The sequence below is a fragment of the Caretta caretta genome, chromosome 1, assembly GCF_965140235.1.
Source record: "Caretta caretta isolate rCarCar2 chromosome 1, rCarCar1.hap1, whole genome shotgun sequence".
In the NCBI taxonomy this organism is placed as follows: domain Eukaryota; kingdom Metazoa; phylum Chordata; order Testudines; family Cheloniidae; genus Caretta; species Caretta caretta.
This window is the reverse complement of record NC_134206.1, coordinates 233,220,179-233,246,439: the sequence shown is the minus strand read 5'-3', so window position 1 is coordinate 233,246,439 and position 26,261 is coordinate 233,220,179. Positions and strand designations below refer to the sequence as shown.

The 26,261-nt window shown below is 42.0% G+C and overlaps 1 protein-coding gene across 8 annotated transcripts in view; it reads right to left on the bottom strand.

Moving 5' to 3' along the window:
• The window catches only part of LMNTD1 (lamin tail domain containing 1), a 307,951-nt gene that overhangs the window by 88,826 nt on the left and 192,864 nt on the right, over nt 1-26,261 (bottom strand). The gene's annotated exons all lie outside the window — the stretch shown is intronic.

Sequence of the window (26,261 nt, the reverse complement as noted above, 5' to 3'; positions counted from 1 at the left end):
TTAAAAGCACCTCAGCAATTAAGGAGCCTAAGCCATGTTTTCAAAAGTGACAGATAATCAGGAGCCTAAGTGTCCTTGAAAATCACTCGGATTTAAGCTCCTGCGTGAGTTAGGCTCTTCTGAAAATATTAACCCTCACCTCTCTGTGTCCAAGCTCCCTCAGTGGTACAAAGATGATGATATTTACATTCCTTTGTAAAGCACTGTGAGACGTATGCATGAAAAATGTTATATAAACCTAAATTAGAAGCACAAAATTACAGCCAGTTTTTAAAAGCATGATTCTGTCTGTAATTTGTGTGTGTGTGTATATTTTCAGTTATGGTTTTGTTGCATTATCATGAATTGCCAAGTATGTTTTCAAATTACCTTTGTTTGAACTGCAAAAATGACATTTTAGAGGCACATTTGCTAGACTTAAGGATATATTCTGCAGTCAATGCACATGTATCATTAGCATTAACCCTTTGAAAACAATTGAGCTAAACAGGAGGAACAGGCTGGATAGAGAAATTGATTGATCAAGAAAGTCTTTTAAAATATCAACCTGACTGGCACTATGGAAAATGTAAGTATCCCAAGCATTGGTGAAAGTTACATGAATGCACTGAAAGGAAGAGAACATAGTAAAAGTTAGCACATTCATAGTACTTTTGAAGTGCTCAGTATTGGCCTGACTCTTCTTCCACTGAATGCTGAATTCAGTGGGAACCGAGTTAGCTCAATACCGAACACTTTAGAAAAACCCATCATAAATCCTTTCAACAGTATTATCACTATTTTACAGATCAAGAAACTAAAGCAGAGAGGTCAGGTCAGTAGGATTAGTTGTGTGAATGAGAACTACTTAGAGAAATAAGGTTTTGTAGGAGGAGAGAAGTTTTGTCTACCACCCTCTCGCTTTGTTCCAAAGAACAGCTACCATGGAGGGGGAGATTATTGCTGGTTTCACCAGCATTAATTCTTGAGCAGACTTCTGTATGAAAATCCACCCGTGTCCGGGAGATTAGGCTGTAGAGAGTAGTTACTCCTCAGTTCTGTCCCCTCCCAACCATGGATCCCAAACATGCATAGAGTGGAGGGGCGTCCACAATGCTTGGGGCTAGAGGGAAGGAAGTAGTGGTGCTCTGGCTCTCCTCCTTCCACCTGTTTGAGTGTTTTTCTACCACATTTTGTTCCCCTCCATCACATATATCAAGAAAATCATACACCCTACCATTTGTAATAATTTAATTCTTCCAAATTTATAATATGTAACCTGACGGTGTCCTCTTGTCCGTTCCACAAATGGTTACAGAGCCCAGAAACCTTGAGCAGGGCTAGTTTTCAGAACATCAGCAATTATGAGATGGGCTTATTAGAAGAACGTGCTGATGTAATTTTATGTACATTGAAATAGGTGATTTTTAATCTTCTCTAGTTACTAGAATAAAATAAGGCCTATATAACTTCCTCTATCAGTGCTTCTTATTGCCTGTCTTTTTATTAATTTTTTCTCCTTAAAAATGGTTGATCAGCATAATACCTCCTTTGGTTTGCTAGGGATTGTGTTCTGTGTAATACACTCGGGCAAGATACCGTACTTTGACGTTTCCTTTGTAAATTATTTTCATACAACCTGCTGTAAAATTTTGTTTGTTACATATTTCTAAGATGAGCTGGAGGCACAGAGTTTGGATTTGGAACTGAGCTTCCTTCAAAGTTGAGGGGTGTTTGGGTCCAGCGGCTTAATCCAGCCTATTCTAAAGAGCAGGAACAGTGTGGTTCAGTGAGTAGTGCATTGGACTGGGGATTAGAAAACCTCTATTCCCAGCTGTTCCTGATCAACTGTGTGGCACTGGACTGATTTCACCTCTTTGTCCCTGAGTTTCTCATTCTCATTGTAAAATGGAGGTTATGATAATTATATTTACCTTTCTTTATATAGCATTTCAATTTCTACAGATGAAAAGAGGTAAGTACAGTATTATTAAAAGGGCCATCTATGAATTTAGATCCAAATTCCTCCAGAATCTGGAGGTGCTCAGATCTGGGATTTTGATTTTTAAAAATCCTTGATTTTTAACTCTTGCAACTTGTGCATAGTTTGTTTTTTTTAGTTTAAAATGATTTGATACATTATAATAAATATTCAGTTCTGCAAGAAATAAGGATACCAGTTAGGGCAGTCATACCTATGCATAGATGAAACAAGAAATAAAATATTCAAGTCATACAGATATGTTCTATTTCTTCTTAAACAAATAATTCAATAAAATACAAGTAATAGCACAGATTATAAAATATCTATGGACAAGGGATATAATGCAATTAGATATTTCAGCAAGGCAAAGCTCATGAGACTAAATTGATATATTTACCAAAAATTCAATGGGCGGCCATGTCACAGCATATAGGGCTAGATGTTTACTGGACCTAACAAGCGGGAGAGATAGTAAGACCTCCCCACACCTTTTCGCAGTCATATTAAAGCTACCTGCATTGCAGTTCCGGGTCCCCAGTGGCATGTAACCCCTGTACTTCAGCAGCTTCTCCATAGCCATAGCCAACTGCCTTTTAGTTGGACATGAGCGTGGAAGTAAGCAAAACTCTTTTCAGGGCTGCAGTAAGTTACCCTCCTTCTTCCTTTACTCTGGAGCAAAAGGGCAGCACAAGAGGAATGATGACTGTCTGAACAATTCCTTCCCAGTGTTTCCCTCCCTGGGGAGCTTAATCCAAGTAGTGGCAAGTTATTAGGACATACAATGGAATGTTATATACATATAGGGTACATACATACATATATACAAATAGACATTTGATGTCCACTTTTCAAGCACGTCTCTGATGGCATATACAGAATGTATAATACACAACTCATCACTTTAAATCTGAACTGCATCCTTTCATCCTTTAAAATGTAACTGAAGTTCAGTTGCCACAAAAGGGATGGATAATTATTATTGAATGCCATCAAGTAGGTGTTTTGCAAGCATGTAAAAAGAGAAGGTCCCTGCCTTGAGGAGTTTACAATCTAAGACGACGTCAGAGAAATGCAGGAGGGAGTAGAGATGTGACAAGAAACTGTGAATGTGCACACTGAACGAAGGCACATCCATTATTATATTTTAATTAATAAGGGGTCTGAATGCTTCCCTGAGTGGGAGGCTGGGGTTTGTAGACTTGTTGGAAGAGTTGTGTACCATCTTGAAGGAGGAGAGGGTAGGAAAGAGATTACAACAGGTTCTGCAGTGGTTCTTATCGCTCCTCTGAAGAGAAGCAGAATGTGCACTTTCTCTAGCGACTGCTGTTAAAGGTACTGTGTACTCAGAAGGCCTTGAGATTATGGAGCACAGCTGGGTGGGTTAGTTGAGTTCCTTGCCAAGTCTCCAAGGAAGTACTAGGTGCCTGTTCTGACTGGCAACTGTGTAGGTGTATGGGAGTGGCAAAAGAGGTTCCTTGCCAGAATGTTGCCCTTATGTGGTGAGCAAACCTCAAACAGTGTGATTTAGATAACCATAAAAACTTCTATCGGATAGGGAACATATGACAGATGGAACAAACTGGTTAAGGACAGAGTGAAAAGAGGCAGATGGGAGAGACCGAGAGAAAGGGAATTGGTCCTGGGGATGGGATTTGGTTGAGGTACATTCCTGTGGCTAGGAGTTGTGGAAGTATTATGGAAGAGGGAAGGGATCGGGCTTGTTATAGAGAAGGCTGAAGTGGGATGGGGGGGAAGGGGAAAGATTGAGCAAATAAAAATATGTATAAGCATATCGGAGATATCTTTAATTCCTCAGTGTTCCAAGAGTTAAAAAATGAAAAAGGTAGAAGAACTTTTTCAAACTCAAAGATTCTGATTCAGTTCAAGGTTTGTGTGAACCCATCTCTATCATGAATGTGGAGCAAAAACATCCAATCAGCCAAACTGTATAGTTTATGGATTTTTATCCTAGTGATCAAAGCTCAGAGGGCATTGTAAATAAGGTGAAATAAAACAAAATAAAATAATCTCCATAGGTTTACCTAGAAAACATCTGGAGTTTTGGCATCAAAATATAGAAATCTACAGGAATGAGAACACTATGTATTACTGTAAAATGTAGTAAGAAATATCACAGATAAATGAGAAGTTAAAGCCTCCTATATATCACAATAAGATGTTTCACCTCCTTTTGGTTGCAAGAGTTTCCATTACTCTGAAGTCTTGCCAAACATTTCATTGTTACCTTATTTGATGTACTTGGTTGTACTACCTTTCACTTTGTGGAGCAATGATTTAGTGTCTCTTAATTTAATTATGTAAAATATAACCAGATGTCCAGTCCTTTTAACATAAGAGAAAACCATATCAGAAACATGTGTTTTTTATGCATTTCAGCATAGACACTAAGATTTCATTCTCTCCCCAAAACATTCTTGCTTCTGAAAAAAAGCTTTCCTTTTATCTTTGACATAACATGCCACATTGGCAGGCAAAAGCATTTTGATCTTTTAGAGTCTGTCTACTCTTGTATTTAGACAAAGGATCCTTAATTTGGAGGTCTGGCTCTTGTCTTTCCACTGAGTTTTTCTTTTCTTTCACAATAGTGACATCATTCTTTGTATGCTGGACTGGTCTGGCCCACTTAGTTTAATGGGAGGTGGTTGAGGTAAGGTCCCCTCACAGATCTAGAATTAACCAAGCGTAATGGTATGCTCCAGAGTGCATTGTTCGGTTAAGAGTTTAAACACACTGGTGGCATAATGACCTCAAGAGCAGAGGTTAAGAAACCTCCCAAAATTCAGCTTGGGTGGTGTTCAACTCAGCAGGGACACACACCTCCTCTGATCTAAATATTTAACTGGTTCCCTTCTCTTCATTCCTAGGATGAAGTATCAGTATGTTTAAATGATAACAGTGGAATATACAGGCATTAAACACCCACTGCAGAAAGACTGAAGATACAATTATTTCCAGGCAAGCAAAATCTCGAAAGCTGTCGCTTTCCGATCCCTGATCAAAGCATGTTCAGGAGAGAGCGGTGTACAGCCATCATTACAGAGTGAATTGCAACTGCAGTAACTTTGTAGAGTTTCTGTGGTTTTTAAATTGTTTTTGTTTGTGCTTATTATATGTATTTGGCCAGTTTGAGCTTTTATTTGGACGGTTCATGGCTCAGCAATTTTATGATACCAAAAGAATGATCCCATTTAGGCTAAATCCTATAGGTATTTTTAAAATTTAATCAGGAACTCAGCCTAGAGGCTCTCCAACAAACAAGTCTTTACTGAAGTGCATTTTCCTAGACTTTATATAGTCATCAGAACCAAGCTGGCTGCAGAAAGATACCCCAGTCAACATGTGAGTCTTGCCTAGCCTGACATTAAAATCAACACTGATTTGTAAAGTCAATCCTGTTTCAGGGCAGTTCTTTTTTTAACTCAGTCCAGTGGAGCCTGACTAAAAGCTTTCCTATAATAACTTTTTCTTCTTTTTTTAAGTGGATCACTGAGCCAACTGTTTCAAATATAATCACCATTATAGGAGCTGCTCACCTGTCTTTACTTGGCTAAACCCTGGATCTGCTGTGACTACAAATACTGCTCTCTATCAGAAGCTTTGGTTATGTTACTTTCTCTAAAAGGAAGACTCCTGGGCCCAGATTTTCAAGAGCTCAGCACCCACAGACAGAGCCAGATTTTGAAGAGAACTCAGATCCTTTACAGGCATCTAAGCAAGGGCCAGATTTTCAAATGTGCTGAGCTCTTTTGGAAATATGGACATTCATTGCCCCAACTAGGAGCTGAGCACTTTTGAAAATCATGCCCCTGACCATGGATGCTGAGCACTTGCATTCTGGCCTGGGTAACTACAAAACTACAGATTTGTCTGACCCAAGAGTGTGGATCTTAGCACCCAGGGAAAAATTCAGATTCAAACCTTGCAGCTTGAGCCCACTTTTATGTAAAACCTTTCTGTGAACTCTCTCTAAGAACACAATGTCATCATCAAAGCTGCGTAGGGTTTTTTTGAGTGAACTTAATAGGATCTTCTCCATCAGATGGTACAGTTCTGGATCTCTCTGTAGCTTTAACGTTTTCTCTCCATTCACTACAACCGGAAAATTCAAATGTCTTTATATCTTCCATCTAAGTGCTTCCAACAGTTCATTTGCATTCATTCCCAAATTCCTTTTAAATCACAAAGACATTTTCAACTAGAGCACTGTATAAACCTTGAATGACTGGCTTTCACAGAAAGAGCCACAGGGCTGTGCAATCTCTAGAGGACCTTTTAACACCCCCTAACAGAACTCCAGTTTACCTTCAAACACAGTAAGGACTTCAGTTGCAAATGGACAACAACAAACATTGAGGCTGTCCTTTCTGGTGGCTGAAGAATGTGCGGGGAACATTGAGTTCTCTTTGACAAAGCAGAAGGACTCAATCCTGAACTGTGCTAAGTTCATGCTCAGTGGAGAAGAGGAAAAAGTGTCTCTACCCAGCGTTTGTGTCCCCTAATTCTTGTCACACTCAGGGGCTTAAATGGTGCTACCGACTGCTCTTCTAGTCAAGGATCAGACCGTGCACTCCGGCTCCTCCCCTTCTCCCACCCTGACATGCACCCTATACTGCATGTGGGGGAGTAACTGGCTACAGTGTGGCTCTTCCTCAGCTGCTTGCTTGTAGCTCTCTGAATCTCTGAAATCGTGCAAAGGGGACTTAGGGCTTGATGCAAAGCCCTCTGAAGTCAGTGGGAGTCTTTCCATCTACTTCAATGGGCATCGGATCAGGTCCCTAGTGCGGGCCAAGAGCCTCTCATCAGCCAATTGTATCGGTCAGAAGTGCTCACCATACCTGAATCAGCATGTTGTGCCTGGTCAGTACTGCCACGCTGTGTTCACAGAGGGATGAAATACGATTGCAGTGATGATGCCTAGGAACCTCCATTTTAGTTATTTTAGTTTCCTGGTGAAGTTTAAGATGTTGGTTTCAATCTAGAAAACAATCAGTGGTTTGGGACCACCTCTCTGCTCCTCTTTAATTCATATCAAAACAGGCATCTGAGCCGAATCCCAAGTTTCAACCGATCAAAATAACCATAGACTTCTCAACTCCACGCGTGCCAGACTCTTACCCTGTGTTCCAGCAATTCATTAACTTCAGTTTCTTGTATAAAATTAAAACTCCCCACTTTCTCTTATCAGAGGGATAGCCGTGTTAGTCCATATCCACAAAAACAATGAGCAGTCCGGTGGCATCTTAAAGACTAACAGATTTATTTGGGCAAGTCATGTTAATATAGACAGTTTAATTGCCTTGTAAATGGCAGTCAATTAACAGTTAGTGACAAAATTAAAAAGTAGTCAATTTAAAATTCACAAATTGAAAAACTAACAAATGGGAAATGGATTACTGAAAGTGGATAAGCCAACAATTGGCAAAGTAATGACAGTTTGACAAATTAACAGAACACTTCTGGATAGATGGATACACTTCCCTATTGGTAAATAGGGAGGTATGAATAATCGGAGTTCTGTAAGTATGATACTGCTACATTAAAAGACAAAAGAAGGATTTCAGCCAATCAAAGCCCAGGGAAATCAAGCAGTGTCTTCTCATACTCTTCACTGAAATCCATACTGGCATGTGTTCAGTCACATCACCATTTCAACACCACACCACTCTATCAAATAGTTGCTCTAAACATACAATCATGGACTGTTTTTACCATGTACCTTTATGGAAAAAAACCCTAAAAAAATCAAATAGGGATGAATTCCATAGGATTCTACTGAATTAAACAGAGTTTGATAGAAATTACTAAAAGGTTTAGAAATTGAGAGAATTATATCTCACTGCTATAGAATTGTACAGGTTTGTATGCAAACTCCATTGAAAGATTATCATTCTCTACTAACGTCTACAGAAGTACAGTCATTTTAACAGCACACAGTGCTTGATCTCTTCTCCAGATTAGCCAGATTTCCACCATCACCTACTTGGATATGATCTGACTATTTCACTTACAATTAAAATATGAGCAACTGAAAAGGCCTTTTGAATGAAAATGCTTAACTATAGCTCGACATTCATTCTGCCTGTAGCATTCTTGCAAAGTGGAATCTTGGGCTGCAGGAAAATCAAAATTAATTAAGACAATAGGAAGTTTACTGTCTCACAGCAGGTTAGAGATTCCTCTCATTCTGCCCCGTAACTTTACCGGTTGTTCAGCATAGCTTTGAGTTATGTCCACATTAGAATAATTTATTCACCGAAGCTTCCCCACTTTTTAAAAGTATTACTATGTTCTAAGTGATGGCACCAAACACACAGTAAGATATATGGTTCCATGTGGGACCATTGCTGGAGAATGCTGTAGTACTTGTTATAAGGGGGCTAGTTCCTGCCTCAAAGTGCTAGAACTTAAAAGTTAAAAGGTGGCAACATAGATTAATTCCAAACCCTCTTAGGGCAAAAAAAGAAACAAAAAAGTTACTTTCTTTTACACGGTACTTTGTTGAAGCTTTTTTTGCCTTTTGGGATAATAGGAACCCTGTTCGTGAAGCTAGGGCATAGTCTTTGCAATAAGCAGCTGTTGCAATAATCTAATGCCTCAATATTTAGCTGGTCACAAAAAATGGTTCACTGGCTTCTATACTCCTCCATCAGGAATTATCATGTAAGTATAGTACATTTATTTTCATAGTTTTGTGTCAAGTGAAAAATGTAGTCCTTCCTGAGACATCCTCTCATCCAAAACACCTAGTTTTGCCTTCTTCACAAACAAAGAAAGGGTGTACTTTGTTTCTTCCCATAATTCCTAGCATTTCTTTCCTCCTCCCAATTCACTTTTCCACCTAGGACAAAAGCTTTTTCATATTAAGATCATAAGAACAGTCACGCTGGGTCAGACCCATGGTCCATCTAGCCCAGAGCCAGATGCTTCAGAGGGAATGAACAGAACAGGGCAATTTTGAGTGGATGAGGCTTTCTTCCGGCAACTAACGGAAGTTACTAGATCGCAGGCCCTGGTTCTCATGGGAGACTTCAATCACCCTGATATCTGCTGGGAGAGCACTACAGCGGTGCACAGACAATCCAGGAAGTTTTTGGAAAATGTAGGGGACAATTTCCTGGTGCAAGTGCTGGAGGAGCCAACTAGGGGCAGAGCTCTTCTTGACCTGCTGCTCACAAACCGGGAAGAATTAGTAGGGGAAGCAAAAGTGGACGGGAATCTGGGAGGCAGTGACCATGAGTTGGTTGAGTTCAGGATCCTGACACAGGGAAGAAAGGTAAGCAGCAGAATACGGACCCTGGACTTCAGGAAAGCAGCCTTCGACTCCCTCAGGGAACTGATGGGTAGGATCCCCTGGGGGAATAACATGAGGGGGAAAGGTGTCCAGGAGAGCTGGCTGTATTTCAAAGAATCCCTATTGAGGTTACAGGGACAAACCATCCCGATGTGTCAAAAGAATAGTAAATATGGCAGGCGACCAGCTTGGCTTAACAGTGAAATCCTTGCGGATCTTAAACATAAAAAAGAAGCTTACAAGATGTGGAAGATTGGACAAATGACCAGGGAAGAGTATAAAAATGTTGCTCGGGCATGTAGGAATGAAATCAGGAGGGCCAAATCGCACCTGGAGCTGCAGCTAGCAAGAGATGTTAAGAGTAACAAGAAGGGTTTCTTCAGGTATGTTGGCAACAAGAAGAAAGCCAAGGAAAGTGTGGGCCCCTTACTGATTGAGGGAGGCAACCTAGTGACAGAGGATGTGGAAAAAGTAATGTACTCAATGCTTTTTTTGCCTCTGTCTTCACGAACAAGGTCAGCTCCCAGACTGCTGCGCTGGGCAACACAACATGGGGAGTAGGTGGCCAGCCCTCTGTGGAGAAAGAAGTGGTTAGGGACTATTTAGAAAAGCTGGACGTGCACAAGTCCATGGGGCCGAATGCGTTGCATCCGAGAGTGCTAAAGGAGTTCGCGGCTGTGATTGCAGAGCCATTGGCCATTATCTTTGAAAACTCATGGCGATCGGGGGAAGTCCTGGACGACTGGAAAAAGGCTAATATAGTGCCCATCTTTAAAAAAGGGAAGAAGGAGGATCCTGGGAACTACAGGCCAGTCAGCCTTACCTCAGTCCCCGGAAAAATCATGGAGCAGGTCCTCAAGGAATCAATCCTGAAGCACTTACACGAGAGGAAAGTGATCAGGAACAGACAGCATGGATTCACCAAGGGAAGGTCATGCCTGACTAATCTAATTGCCTTCTATGATGAGATTACTGGTTCTGTGGATGAAGGGAAAGCAGTGGATGTATTGTTTCTTGACTTTAGCAAAGCTTTTGACACGGTCTCCCACAGTATTCTTGTCAGCAAGTTAAAGAAGTATGGGCTGGATGAATGCACTATAAGGTGGGTAGAAAGTTGGCTAGATTGTCGGGCTCAACGGATAGTGATCAATGGCTCCATGTCTGGATGGCAGCCGGTATCAAGTGGAGTGCCCCAAGGGTCGGTCCTCAGGCCGGTTTTGTTCAATATCTTCATAAATGATCTGGAGGATGGTGTGGATTGCACTCTCAGCAAATTTGCGGATGATACTAAACTAGGAGGAGTGGTAGATACAGTGGCAGGTAGGGATAGGATACAGAGGGACCTAGACAAATTGGAGGATTGGGCCAAAAGAAATCTGATGAGGTTCAACAAGGATAAGTGCAGGGTTCTGCACTTAGGACAGAAGAATAGGGACCGAATGGCTAGGCAGCAGTTCTGCAGAAAAGGACCTAGGGGTGACAGTGGACGAGAAGCTGGATATGAGTCAACAGTGTGCCCTTGTTGCCAAGAAGGCCAATGGTATTTTGGGATGTATAAGTAGGGGCATAGCCAGCAGATCGAGGGACGTGATCATTCCCCTCTATTCGAATTGGTGAGGCCTCATCTGGAGTACTGTGTCCAGTTTTGGGCCCCACACTACAAGAAGGATGTGGAAAAATTGGAGAGAATCCAGCGAAGGGCAACAAAAATGATTAGGGGTCTGGAACACATGACTTATGAGGAGAGGCTGAAGGAACTGGGACTGTTTAGTCTGCAGAAGAGAAGAGGGAGGGGGGATTTGATAGCTGCTTTCAACTACCTGAAAGGGGGTTCCAAAGAGGATGGCTCTAGACTGTTCTCAGTGGTAGCAGATGACAGAACAAGGAGTAATGGTCTCAAGTTGCAGTGGGGGAGAATTAGGTTGGATATTAGGAAAAACTTTTTCACTATGAGGGTGGTGAAACACTGGAATGTGTTACCTAGGGAGGTGGTGGAATCTCCTTCCCTAGAAGTTTTTAAGGTCAGGCTTGACAAAGCCCTGGCTGGGATGATTTAGTTTGGGATTGGTCCTGCTTTGAGTAGGGGGTTGGACTAGATGACCTCCTGAGGTCCATTCCAACCCTGATATTCTATGATTCTATGAGTGATCTATCCTATCGTCCAGTTCCAGCTCCTGGCAGCTGAAAATTTAGGGACATCCAGAGCATGGAACTGTGTCCCTGACTGTCCTGGCTAATAGCCACTGATGGACCTATTCTCCCTGAACTTATCTAATTCTTTTTTGAACCCAGTTACACGTTTGTCCCTCATAACATTCCATATGTTATTTCATTTTTTACATATATTTTTAAAAGGCTGCAAATGGTTTCTAGAGCCCACATCCTGTGTATACACCTTATTTTACTCTAAACCAATTTCTAGGTGACTTATAAATGTAGGCCTAGATCCTGCTAAAACTTATGGCTGTGTTAGCTTTAAGCACAGAGTATAATGGGACTACTGACAAAGTTAAGCACACAAGCCTTTTTGGGATCCTACCATTTCTTTCACACATTATTTCCTGCAATGCACTGTCATTTTTTTTAAAGTAAAATTATTTTTAAAGGAAGGCAGGATGGTCCTGTGGTTAATGTCCCGGACAGGGAACCAGGACTCCCAGATTCTATTTTCAGCTCTGTCACAGACTTGCTGCATATCCTTGGGCAAGTTACTTCGGTCGAAATTTTCTCATCACCTAAACAAGGGGCAAGATTTTTAGAAGTATTGAGCACTTGCAACTCCCCTTGAGTTTGATTTGGGACTGGGGGGACATATGGTTCCGTGTGTAACAACTGAGTGTAGATTTCAGAATTTGGTCCCCAATGAGTGAGGTGTTCAGTTAAGGAGGGCTACAGCACTCCCTCCTCAAATTTTAACCAAGTCTCACCATCATGGGTTTGAAAATTTGGACAGGGAGTTTCTCAAGCAGTCTTTTTCACAGCACCTTGGCACATCCAGTCTTGGCTGTAACCTGGAATTGCAGGAACCTCAAAGTGAAAAATAATGCAAATAGGTTTAACCCAACTCTTTTAATTTCAGTTTACTAGGCAAAAGACAAAAACAAACCACCTACTCAAAAACAAAACAAAAAGATAATGTTGAAGTAAAAAGAAAACGGTACAGAGTTTAAGCATAGAAGTTTCTGGTTATCAGGGAAAAAGGTACAGATTATCAAGGGGTGTGAAATTCGGTTTAGGAACGGGTGGCGTAAGGAATACATAATCTGCAATCTCCCCGATTGGGGGTCAAAGTACAGACATTGAGATATGGGGGTATGTTGTCCATATAATGGCTATGTTCAGGTGTGGAGTATAATGAGTGGATACGATGATGGGGATGGATCTACCCTCATTTGGTGGGACAAACTACCTACTCAAAAACAAAACAAAAAGATACTAAACACCTTGTCTGTACCTGAGCTCTCCATGCTCTGACAATAGTTTAATTCACAATGCAAACAGAAATACCCCCCAGCAGCAGAACACAACAGCAAAGACACTGGCTGGTGTATTAACAGCAGCAAAACAAACCCAATCAAGACACCAAAAAATTGCTCAAAAAACCACCCAAATTCAGTTTCAGTTCCAGGCTTTGGGAAAGGTGCTGGGAAAGGTCTCTTTTTAAAATCCAAACTAGTACATCCGCTCCAAATCTGAACTGTTTTCCATTCTTCAACTTTTTTAATTTAGCCCACAGCTGTCAGGTCAATTCAACTCCTCTATGATGTTCATTTGATGAAGACAGACTGCCAGTTTTGATACTTTCAAATATATTTAGCCTAGTTTTCTGACATGACTGTGATAGGATCTTGTTTTTTAAGTATTTCATGGTTTCTGAACGGCGTTTTTTCCGATCTTTTTTAGAAAAGCCCGCAGTCCAATAACGGTGATTTTAAGGATGACAACTAGTATATCAAAGATTTGTTTCTGTGCCTTTTTTTCACCAATTTTGGATGACACTACATAATTTAATCTGACTTTTCCATCCCTACCTTTTATGATCAGATTATCCAGAGTGTGTGTTCAGATCATCTCATGGATTTGGTGTAGATAATATCCACTCAAGGTCATTGTGGTTTCTGTTTGTTTGTTTTAAATATAACTTGATCTTTGTATGATTTTATCATATATAAAACATGCAGCCATATCACAGAATCAACAAAACAGACTATGTCCCCATCCTACCAGCTGGAGAATAAATACTTTGTTGGCGAATGGCAGGTGGGAAACAGCCTGAAAAGTACAAGCGGATACAATAAGTAACTACTGCACCACACAGAAAATGAAAAGTGAAGGTAAGGAGCAGTATGTGCTAGATTTAGCCAGCCTTACAGAAAATGAGTAGTACTTCATCACCCAAGTAGTCCCATTCATAGGCACTGACTTCCCCTCTTTCCCCTGGGTGCTCGACCCCAACTCTGCCCCCGGCCCCACCCCCACTCCACCCCTTCCATGAGGCCCCACCCCCACCCCGCCTCTTCCCACCCCTGTCTCATCCCCATTCTATCCCTTCCCCAAAGTCCCCACCCCAACTCCGCCCCCTCCCTGCCCCTATTCCAACTCCTTCCCCAAATCTCCGCTGCGGCCCCGTCTCTTCCCCGCCTCCTCCCCTGAGTGCGCCACATTCCCTCTCCTCTCCCACCTCCCGGAGTGTGCTAACGCTGCCAAACAGCTGTTTGGCAGTGGCCGGGCGTGAAGCGCTGGGAGGTAGGCAGAGGAGCAAGGGCACGGCGTGCTCAGGGGAAGAGGAGGAGGCGGAGGAGGAGGAGGGAGTTAGGGGAGCTCGGCTGCCAATGAGTGCAGAGCACCCATTAATTTTTCCCCATGGGTGCTCCAGCCCCGGAGCACCCATGAAGTCGGCACCTATGGTCCCATTGATATCAGTAAGACTATTCACAGGGTAAGGTGCTGGATAACATGAGTGAGGCTTGCAGAAGCAGGCCTGATGATGCTATGCAATAAAAAATGCTGAGTCCATACCTATCTATCTATCTCAGGGTCTTGTATTGTTGCCCATCACCATAGCATATGAGGGGCTTCCACATAAAACAAGGGAAAAGGTCCAAGTGGACTTCATGGCGTCTCAGGCTCCTCTCCCTTTCTGGGCAACAGAAAGATCTGGGTGGGCCCTGGTTTTCTTTTCTTTTTGTGTTTATGTGAGGTGTGGGTATTTTGTTTTAGGTTGTGAATGCCATTCTGGTTATGATGGAGAAACACTTTATCAAAGAGGAAGCTTTTGCAACATTTTCTAAAGGTGGTCAGACTCTGGGTTCAGCTAATTTCTTCTGGAAGTTTATTCCATAGCTAGATCCCATCAATGGAAAATATTTTGTCCTCAGCTCTCATATGCATCACTTTCCCATTTAGTCTTCAACTAAAGAGTGGGTGGAAAAGCCCACAGCTCTCCAGTGATTTATTTGTTTGTTTTTACATTTATTCCAAAATGGCTGAACTAGAATGACTAAATCTTGCTTATCTGAAACTCCGCTCCTAGGTCTCATATGGAGACCATGAACAAGAGAGGATTTATAACCACTCAAGACACAAACTGAACAGCACACTGCTAAGCTATTATGTTGCCCAACAGAACAAATACATCCCTCAAAGTATTAGCTATATAATCCATCACAAAAGGGAGCATGAAAACACAGATGAAAATAAAACATCAATATAAAATAGTTCAAACCAACATTGAGGTAACCCAGTTTTCCAGTAGAAGAGAATCTCTTATTATTAAGTTCTCCTAAACAGTGATAGATTATTGTCATATAGGCCCCGATTCAGGGAACCACTTAAGCACACACTTAAATCTCATTAAAGTGAATGGGACTGAAGTACATGCTTGAAGTGAAGAATATGCTTAAGTGCTTCCCTGAATTGGGACCATAGTGTTTGATCTTCACCATTGAACTCAATGGGAGCTTTACCATGACTGCACTGAGCACATGCTTGAGCCTACGATGAAGTCAATAGGATTAAGAACGTCCTGCATAAACTTTCTTTTATGCAAAAGAAATTAAATACTTTACTACTCTTTTGCCAAGAAGCACACATATAGAAAAGCTATCTGGAAAAAATCAGTCCCTTCCAGTACTCTTTTTTAGAATTACTGTAGGCTCTGGCTGGCCTTAAAAAGGTTTTATATCTAGACGCTATCAAACATTAAAACACTCCACCTTCCTAGGACTTAATAAAACAACATTCTTGGAAAAGAAGTGGGAATAAACTGTGGAGGCTATACACAAATTTACAGTTGCCAAAAATTTAAGAGAGACACAACTCTTTATTGTACACAGATGTTTTAGTTCACTTCATCTCTGCAACTCAGTACATAAAAACATGCTTAATAGTTGCAAGACACTGTATACATCAAGGCATTGCCTCCTTTTCCCAATCTATACAGGCATTTCCTCTCTCAATTTCGATTGTATTTCCCAGTAATCTGAAGAAGTGCACATTTGAGTACTAATCTGGGCAGAAACTGCGTCAACCTTCCCCATAACTAGTATCTTAGTTTTGTTAAGGAAAAAAAAAATTAAACCACCCGACTAAAGTTGATATGCCTGCTACACAGATCTGGGTTTCCCTTATCAAATATGTACCTCTGGAACAATTTACTTTATCAGCAATACTTGACTAGTTTGGAAACAAATAGAAATGTGTACTAAATTATTTCAAGAAACTGAATATAGACCCGTGTCTCTCATTTTCATAGATCACCTACAGCACTCTTCTCTTTTTTCCTCCTTAGCTCTGAATAACAGCGTAGCAAAACATGAGGTTTGTGTGTCCGTGGCCCCTTATACACAGTGTGGCCTCTCGGAGCTCATCCGCAACTCCGCTACCCTTTCCACATTTAAGTCCATTTTAAAGGCCCACTTTTGCCAAGCTGCTTACAGCGAATTGAATTGACTTGACTATATGAATGGTATGAACGTTCTCTATTGTGGTTCCTCCTCCCTCCCCCCTTACCTCTGTCTATTTGTCTGTTATCAGATTGTGAGCTCCTCAGAGCAGTGCTCACTATCATGTGTTTGGAAAGTGCCCAGTATGTAGTGTGTGATACTGTAAATAATAGATAACTTTTTTTAAAAAAAAGAGAGAGAATATCTCTCTTTCGTTGCTTAATATTTCCGGTTTTCCTGACTTGAAACGCAGAACTGGAAGCACCCTTATAAATGGGCTACTAAAAGAGGGCTAGTTTCACAATTGCTTCTGTAAGGACTTCTGTTTCCTTTGATGAAATCCTCTGGGAATCTCAACTGATATTGCTACTCTTCCTACAACTGCAGCACAATGAGAACATATTTTCCTGCTCCACTAATGAATACAAAATTTCATTAAGATAATCATTATCTAGGTACCAATCTCCCTAGGATCCACCTCGCCAGGAGTTCCACTAAAGTCAGCAGAACTCTGCAGAAGCACAAGGGCCTGCCTGACACATCCAAGGGCAGAATCAGAGTGCTGGTCTCCAATCTTGCAAAGACTAATTCACACATTCAAACTTTATGCACCGGGAGTAGTCTCATCGAAATCAATGGAATTACTCCTAGTGTGTAAAATTAAGTACAAGAGTACGTCTTTGCAGGATCAAGACCTTAGATTGTAACCTTGATTGTCTTCATATTTGTCTGTAAAGCAACCAACATATTGGAACCATTATAGCAATTGTCGCAAAGTTATAGTAAAGCCATTGGCCCTTTCTCCACCGATACAATTTGCATTTGGGGGAGCCTATGCCAGCAGGTTATGTAGTACAATAATCTATTGTCAACTAAAATTGATAAGCATGTATTGAAATGTGTGTTATAAATTGCTATGCTGATCTAAGCAAAGTTTACAACACAGCCCAATATTGTTAGCATATAATTACTTTCAGACATTTCAAGGCCCTGAGCATGCCTATAGCTAGCCAAAAAGAAATGGGAGGCTTTGGGAAACTACAAGGAAGCATCAACATTAAATGGGAACGGGGGCAGGGAGGAAGAGAATGTGTCTAGAGGGGTCATCCCCCAAACTTTTAAAAACACAATGACAATAAAAGTAGATTTTAAAGCATTTGTACATATTCATTTTATATATTAAATAAGCAAGTTTGCTGAGTATTTATCTGGTAGTCTTTACCCGAATGAGCTGCCAGTAGGCAAATGATATTATATTAAATTACCAGTAGGTGCCACACACAAAAAGCAAAGAGCACCAAATGCCCTTGCACATTTTCCCAGACCCATACGCAGACAGTCTCCTCTCTCTGTAACCCATGCTATACGTTTCCATTTCCATTCCCACTGTTCCCCTTTCTACATTTTTAAGTCTTTCTCTGCCCCTCATTTTCTTTTCTCCATAATTCCAAATTTCTCCCTCCTTTCCCATCCCCTTCTACTGCTCTCTAATCCCTAAAATCCACTGACCTCATTCCCCAAATCAATACACTCTCCTCCCTAGCCATACTTTCCCCTTTCTCTACCCAGTTCATCTCTCTCTCCTTTTCTTCTCCATTTTTACATAACACAGTCCACTCTTTCTTTCCATCCCTTTTCCCCCTGCTCAAGAACATATGTTTTGGATCTACCCCACTCTGCCCACCTATGCTGTCCCTCACTATCTCCCATAAATTCATCAATTCTGCATCACATTCTCTTTATAATCTGTGCTCCCTTTCCTGCAGTCCATTCCCCAATTCTATGTTTCTTTTGCTGGTTCACTTATTCTGCAACCCTCCTCCAATTTATTCGCTTCTCAACCTTCACCTCCTCATTCAATCTTCTGTTCTCACTTCCTCTCCCCAATCCATCAGTTCAATTACTGACTTCCTTTCCCTTCATTCTGTTCACTTCCTGATCCCCTCCATGATATTTCAATTCTCAAGCCCTTCAGTTCCCCAATTCACCTCTCCATAGTTTCACACAATTCATTGCCACCTTCTCCCAATATATTCTCAGAACCCCTCCTTCTCTTCATCAGTATAATTCCAAGATCCTCACCCATACTTTATCAGTTCAATTTTTGTCAGCTTCCCCTCAATGTATTCAATTCTCAGCATCCCCACCCCACAATCAATTCAATGCTACTTTTGCTCCCCCTTTCCCAAGCCATCAGTTCTTAACCACTTTTTGATTCTTACCCCCTCCCTCAAATAATCAACACAGTGACTCCCTTCCCTACTGCTACACAGCCTCCTCATCTTCATTGCTGTGTAGCTGCCCGCTGAGCTTCTCTTGGGCCAGGTGCCTCTTCTTCAGACACTGCTCCCAAGAAAGGAAGAGACTGCTATGCTCCCCTCCTGGTCCCATGAGGCTGGTCCTCTGGCTTCCAGCTCCTCCTCCTCCACTTCCAAGTCTGGTGACCAGGTACATCAGGAAAAGAAGCTGGGCCCCTCCTGGCCAACACAGAGAGGACCAGCACCACCTGCCTGCTCAGAAATGGTGAAAGGGGTACCTGAGGGTGAATTGCAATACAAGGAGGTGGATTGCTGGGGGGGGGGGAAGTAGGGAGGGCGAGGAGCAGTTGGTGGAGGGGGAGACTTCTGGGGGCAGTGGGGAAGGGAAAGAGTTGTGAGGAAGGGGCAGTCTGAGGAACAGAGGAAGGAAGTGGACACTTGAGGAGGCAGTGAGTGGAGGAGCAGGGGCATGAGAGTAGGAGGGCATTGGGGAAGGCAGCATGGGGGGTGTATGGGGAGATTAAGGAAGTGGGGCAGAATAGGGGAGAGGATTGGTGGGGAAAGGTCTCAGATATATTCTCTGTGGCTGCTGTGCCATGAGGCCTAGGGGAGGGGGAACTGATCCTGGGTTCCTGCTGGGGAGGAAAAACCACTGTTGCCAGAGAGAAGGGCAGCTGAGCTCTCAGGGCAGCTTTGCTGGGCCAATGCCAGCTCAGTCAGCCAACATACTCTGCGGAGAAGGTGATGCCTCCACACCCCTCCCTGAAGTCACAGAAAGACATTAGAGTAGATTGAAACAGGAGAGAGAACTCCCACCACATCAAGCCAGGGAGAGGAAGGGGAACCTCCTCACTGCTCCCCCCTTACCTTTACCCCAGACAAAAGCCTAGTCCTAAACTGCTAGAAAGACGAGCTTGAGCAGGATGTTGGCTCTCCCTTTACTCCTACTGTTGAGCTGGACAGCAGTTTGCTTTCCTTCCTCCTGCGCACAGAGAAGTTTGGTCTCACTCTTCAGTTTTGGGGGGAGGGATAGCTCAGTGGTTTGAGCATTGGCCTGCTAAACCCAGGGTTGTGAGTTCAATGCTTGAGGGGGCCATTTAGGGATCTGGGGCAAAAATTGGGGATTGGTCCTGCATTGAGCAGGGGGTTGGACTAGATGACCTCCTCAGGTCCCTTCCAACTCTGATATTCTATGATTCAGTTGCTGAGTCTGCATGAAATTCAGATAATTTGCCTATGCTAAAGTAGGCCCTACACTGAGTGGCTATGCATGTGTATTTAGAAGTCTTACTTTCTGAGGTGACAGGCTTTGGGATTAAAAGTTAAACATGGAAACTCAGTTTTATGGATTTAACATTGTCACATCATGTAGAACCTCATTAATCCACACTAATGACTGAGCAATCCATGTCAAGGTATTACCGAATTTTGCAAATTAAGTAGTAAGTGAACAAACAGGATTAAAAAAAATCAAGGCGAATGCATCACAGAATGCACTTGTTTGTTCGATAATTGTAGTTTTAATAATTGATGATGATACTTTGTCGTATCCTAGACAATGTTCCACAGTGTATATTGTGAAAGTAACGAAGTATCATGAAACCACACCAGAGGCTTCTGTTAAATGATTGCTGAGAAACAGAGAGAAACTGCTGGATATTCTGATCTTGCTTATATTGGTGTAAATGAGAAAGATTGGTCCACTGAGTCAACAGAGTTAAACTAATGTAAAAACAACAAGCAAGCTCAGAATACCCAGCAATGATGGGCTGTGTGGATTAGTGAAGTGTGATTTAGTGAGATTCTAATATAGTTCTAACCTAAGTAGTAAACTATTTCAAAATGCTAACATCATGGGTTTGTGATATAGATGCTTTTTCCCACAAAATGGATACATGTTCAAAATTCCCTGGCTAAAGAAACCTGAAGTAACTAGTGTTGTCAGTTTTTGTCTGACCCTATCCCCAAGAATCCGTACAGCACCTCTATGCCCTTCCCTCCTTCGTACAATCTCACTCTTCCTTTTGCTGCTCCCCCTTGAAAGTAGTTGTAGTCACATCCAGACAGCATTTGCCCGATTTCTTCCTGTGATAATATGAATGATTAACTTGTCTGCATTTTTAAACCTGAAGCAGAAAGTTAATTTTCCAAAGATGGACTCTGCACAGGAGACTTTGTAACCCTCATTAATGCTATGAGTGGAAATGGAGAAAGAGTGGTAAGCTAAATTCCTCATATAACCTCCTGTGATAAGAATAGGGTATAACCCTGGCAACTTTACGTGCCCCTTCACCAGACCTGCTCCCCTTTCCACACATAAAGAGTTATGAGCATCACTCCCCATCTTTAATCCAAAAAGGAATTTTTTCTTAGGGCATTTTGACAAGGACCATAGGATTTTTCTGGCCTTCTCTGGTGGAGCATTTTGCAACGATCATTGAAGATGAGGGGAAAAAAACAATTTGGCCATCTAGTCCGCTCTCCTTCCAGTGCAGGATTGTTAAATGTAACTGTGACTGGGTGAATGGATGGGCCACACCGAGAATGCCACAATCAGAGCAGACTGTAAGAAATAGGGCAGATAATCCCCAAAACTGGTGGTTTATTCTATAAATTAGATTCACCAAACCAGTAACAAAACAGCTTCCGTAGCACCACGCTGGTTAACAAGCAGCCAAACATAGTACCCTTTAGGCATTCCCGCCCTAGGCTTCCATTTAAACAACCAAGTCTAATATAAATTGGTTAGTCTCTAAGGTGCCACAAGTACTCCTTTTCTTTAAGTCTAATATAGTGAGAGGTTACTGAAAATCCTATTCACCACACTTAAAGTTCTACCAATCCCAAAGGATCAGACAGTCAGTCTTACTTTTCTAATGTGATGGATGTGCCCTCTCTCCCCCACCACAGCAGCCCCCGAGCTGGGGCTGGGAAGGAGGGGGGGAGGTCTCATCCTGACAGCCATAGCCCTGGAGCTGGGGAAAGTCGCCTCTTTCTCTGGCCGCCGCAGCCCTGCACATCCCAAATTCCAGCTACCCCCTCTTCTCACCCCACTGCCCCCTCCCACCTACCCCCTATTCCCCCCAAGGCCACCACCTCACCTTACATGTGCGTCTTCTCCAGGGTCCAGGCACCTAATTAGTGGAGCTATGCCTGCGCGGCTCCACTAATTAGGTGGGCGGCCCTTCATTCTGTTGTGTGCGGCCGCTCAGGCTCGCACCTTAGAGGGAACTATCCACAGACCACCTGAATGGAGCTCGCGGTCCACTGGTGGTCTGCGGACCTCAGTTTGAGAACCATTGATCTATCCCATTCCTTCTCAAGCAGGAATGAGTGAGCTGCATTATCACTTTGTTATTTACCACACAGGTGTAAACATCTGAGGAAGGACGTTTATAATATTAACCTAAAAATCCAACTGGGTTGCGTAAACTCTTCATTCAAAAGCCCCAGCTCCGTGCATGTAGCAGAACAAGCCACTTTGCTTTCTTTTTTTGGCCAGCTGATATCACAAAGGGGATTCTTGCTCGATGACAACTATGTCAGATCATATCCATTTAGCAACATAGTCTGTCCTTTTCAAGAGCCAGACCCTGTCAGCACTTTGCTACTGCCACTGCTTATAAGCAGACAATTGGGTCTTGTTCAAATTCTCATTCACTGACTATGCGTCCTGTGAAAGTCACCTAGACTGGGGAGGGGCAATTGAGTGTGATTTTTCTATTTAAACAATGGCTTTTAAAAACTTTACTGAGACACACGTTGTCAAAAGAAACTGCTCCAACATTAATTATGACTGTTTTCCAAGCGCTGTTATTAGCCAGATTAAATTGTTCACGGGTCATTTTAAACAACACAAGAAACATTAAAATGTCTTTTAATGTTCTTCAGGAACATGTGAAAGACATGCGAGAAAAAAAAATGTAAGCTGTGCAGAGACATTTGCTAATGACACATACAGCAACCATCCCGTGAGGGAGAGACTGACATATACACTAGCCAATGCAATTACATTATCAGGGTTATTTCCTTGCCAATGGATATTTTCTATGTCATTTGTGTTCACAAAAATAATCAGGATCCATAAATCATCTAAATTTATGGATATGTATTCTGCCATCTATGCATCCAGGCAGCAAAACCACATTACACCTAATATATGCATGTACATGGACTGAATTAACTTGGTTCAAAAAATCATGTATCTTCCCAGTTGTCCATTAATTTTTATTAAAAAATGGAGACTGTTATAAAAGATCACATTTTAATCCAATGATGGCCTATCTGCATCATTTTCAAGTTGTTTCTTGGTTGACTGTGTCTTAATAAAAAACAATTTCATGTTGTTGGGACTCAACATTTCTTATGCATCCCAAGAATTTATCACACATTCTATGTACACGTATCTGTGGATATTTTAAAGAGTCCCTCCCCCAATTCTCTCTTTTCATTAGAGGAGATGCCATAATACAGATAATATCTTCCATGTGCTAACACACCCATAACCTTCCTTATGTTGGCACAGCAACATACACTGATCACCACAGACAGGACAGAGATTCCCAGAGAGAATCCCAAGAGTCCTTGCAAATTATAATTTGGTTACTGTCGAGGGCTGTGACAGCCATCCCAGGTATCCAAGCACTGGCAATCATTGGAATGCAGGGTGTGTATTACATTGCATCGGCCCAGCAGGTGTGATATTGTGCCTCACGAATGGCCAATGACTGCTGCTGCAAGGACATTTGAAAAAAGGCCCATAATTAACTAGCTAATCATACAGTGCTATGTGTGAGATGTTGTGGGAGGGGGGAACTTCCTGACACAACTGCAGATCAATATATTCTCTGAAGCATGACATTTGGTGGACTTTTTCTTTTCAAAACTACAATTTATTACTAAAGATAAAATTATGGAACAAATAATTCATCAGTTTACACTGGCAGATTTCATCTATGGCAACTGCTCTCACCAGCCTTATGATGGGGTGCTCTGAGTGACTGGCGCTAAATACAGGCATGATCCAAAATCCACTGAAGTCAATAGAGAGAGAATTTGGATCGGGCCTCAAGTCAGCAGAGCACATGGCTTCTTTCAGAGTTTGTTATTAATACCATTCCATCAATTGTCCTGTAGGGAGCATGCTCATGAAGTAGTTCTCCCTCCACTCCCAGTTGCCCCAGATATTAAATATACGGGCAAAAATTTTCAAGCTTGGGTAGTTAAAGCGAGGCACCTTAAACACATGCTCTGAGTTTTCAAAGGTGCTGGTCTCCCACAACACCCTTTGATGTCCATAGGAGCTGCAGGTGCTCTGCATTCTGAACATCAAGCTACTTTCTTAAGTGTCTCAATGTGGTTTTATGTGCCTTTGACACCCAAATCTTAAAACGCTGGCTATATTTTGTAGGGATAGGCAAATGCCCCAGAGACATATATTTGAAGATTCTATTTGGATAATACTGGGAATATGCATTTTTGAACAAAACACAAAAGTAAGAGGGATAAAATAGAAAGGATGGAGTTCAGGGGAGAGAAAGCAGCAACACCACAAGGCCAGGTAAAGAGAAAGCAAATTGAGATTTTGTTTATTTTCTAATGTTTATTGCCGAGTGATGATTCAGAGTGTGGATCTAGTGAGAAATGACTGTAATATAACTGAGGTACATAGGACACATGATTAATTAGTCACAAACTGGCTGGAGTGCTCTTCTGAGCCTTGGATATCCTCCTCTAAGCCCCTTCTGTCTCCTTACCCCAGTCTGGCTAGCACACTCCTGAAAATCTGGTAGTTGAGTATTTTCCAATTCATATTTGCAGCTCACCAGACAGGCCAGACATTTGTGCTATTTGGGAAACACGTTATTCTGTTTGCCCAAGCCTAATTACTTTTCATTTTTCCCCTCTGTCCTGGGGGCGCAGAAGTCCTGAGTATATCGAAAACCCAGGGCCTGCTGCCCTGCAGTGTAAAATAATGCTGGTGAGCCAAAAGCCCAGCTTGAGGATACTTCTGCTGTCTCCAGGACACATACTTTAGGAATTCCGAACACATCAGACTAGTTATCAGCGACCAATACCTGGACAGAATGGATAGCTAGAGAGATTTGTGCATGCATATGTAATATACTAGTGGAGACACATTTTATGGTCCATATTCATCATTTATTGTGTGTAAGCTCCAAAAGTAACTAAGGTTCTCATGCTTCTGCTATAGGCATTATTGCACAATAGCAAATTGCCGAGGTGGGGAAGAAAAAAGAGTAAAGAGGCCACTTGTGATGTTGTTTAACATCTTGTCTTGGATTAGACTATCGGGAAGACTGTGTGTTCCAGTCTCCCTCTGGCCAGCTATGCTTTGACACTAAAGGCACCAAACAATATGAACACGTTTAATTTCCCAAATTTTTTTATCCTTTTCAAGACATTGGTAAAAATATGAATTGACTTTTCAATCACTTTTGGGCTCACTTCACCGAAGGAACAGTATTGTGGAATAGGCTGCTGGCAACTATTTTAGTGTCTAGTCAAACCTATTTATGCTGAGACAGATTGTGGGGTCTTTTTGGTTTTGATTCCCCTCCCACACCCATATTTTCTGATTTCATGCTCCGGCTGTGATGGTTACGATAGAAAAGCAACAATATACACCAGCAGAGCCTCAATGTGACCCTCACCTCAAATGTTGAACTCCACATGGGGGCAGTTAATTTCATGTGTAATTTGTTTATGTCAGGCAATAATGCACTTTCTCACAGGCCAGTCTCGTGTTAATAACAAGGCCACCAGTGGATTATGAGAATACTTTCCATGTGGTGATAACTGTGCTAATTAAGCAGACTTAAAAATCTATCAAGCACACTGGAATATTATAGTGCTACTTAAATGTTCAATAATGAAAATAATAATAATAAACTGACGAAGTGAGCAGCCTTAGAGAAACCACAGCCCCTCCTACACGCTTCTCTAAGGTGAGACAACACCAGTAGATCAGCAACACAGCCCCTGGCTTCTGCAGGACATGCTATAGCTTTGTTAACAAGCAAATTTTTAAACTGACCATTTATGTGACCAATTCTAGCTCTAACCAAGGGCCTAATCCAAAATCTAACAGGTATGACATAAAAATTGATCATATCAATCTCTTTTAGCCGATGTTACCTGCTTCTTAAATACCTTTATGGCTGAGCTGCAACAGGCCAATGCCTGGCAGGTGCTTGGCCAGCCCCCAGAGTGCCCTTGGATAGTAGACAGCTGCTTACCTATTTTTGATTACATAGAACATTTTAATAGGGATTCCCCACTGGAAACGGAGAACTGGCTGCCTGTCCAAAGTTCCAGTGAACTCTGGGTTTTCCTTTCTATTGTTCAGGTATTGCTTTGGAACACGCAGCCATCAGCTGGTGTAGCCAACAGTAGAATGCCAGTGTTTCAACACTGGAACAGGTGAGAGACTTACTTCAGGAGATAACTGCAGAATTAGTATTCAGTCCGTCTCTTGCTTTGCATTTCTGGATTCCAAAAAAAGCAGATATTGTAGCATTATTCTCAGCCATAAAGACGCAGTTTAGTAGGTTTCCTCCCATACAGATCCTTCCAATTTTGAAATGCCACAATTAAATAAATGACAGAGTTATAAGAATAGCATAGGTTTCAGAGTAACGGCCGTGTTAGTCTGTATTCGCAAAAAGAAAAGGAGGACTTGTGGCACCTTAGAGACTAACCCATTTATCTGAGCATGAGCTTTCGTGAGCTACAGCTCACTTCATCGGATGCATGCTGTGGAA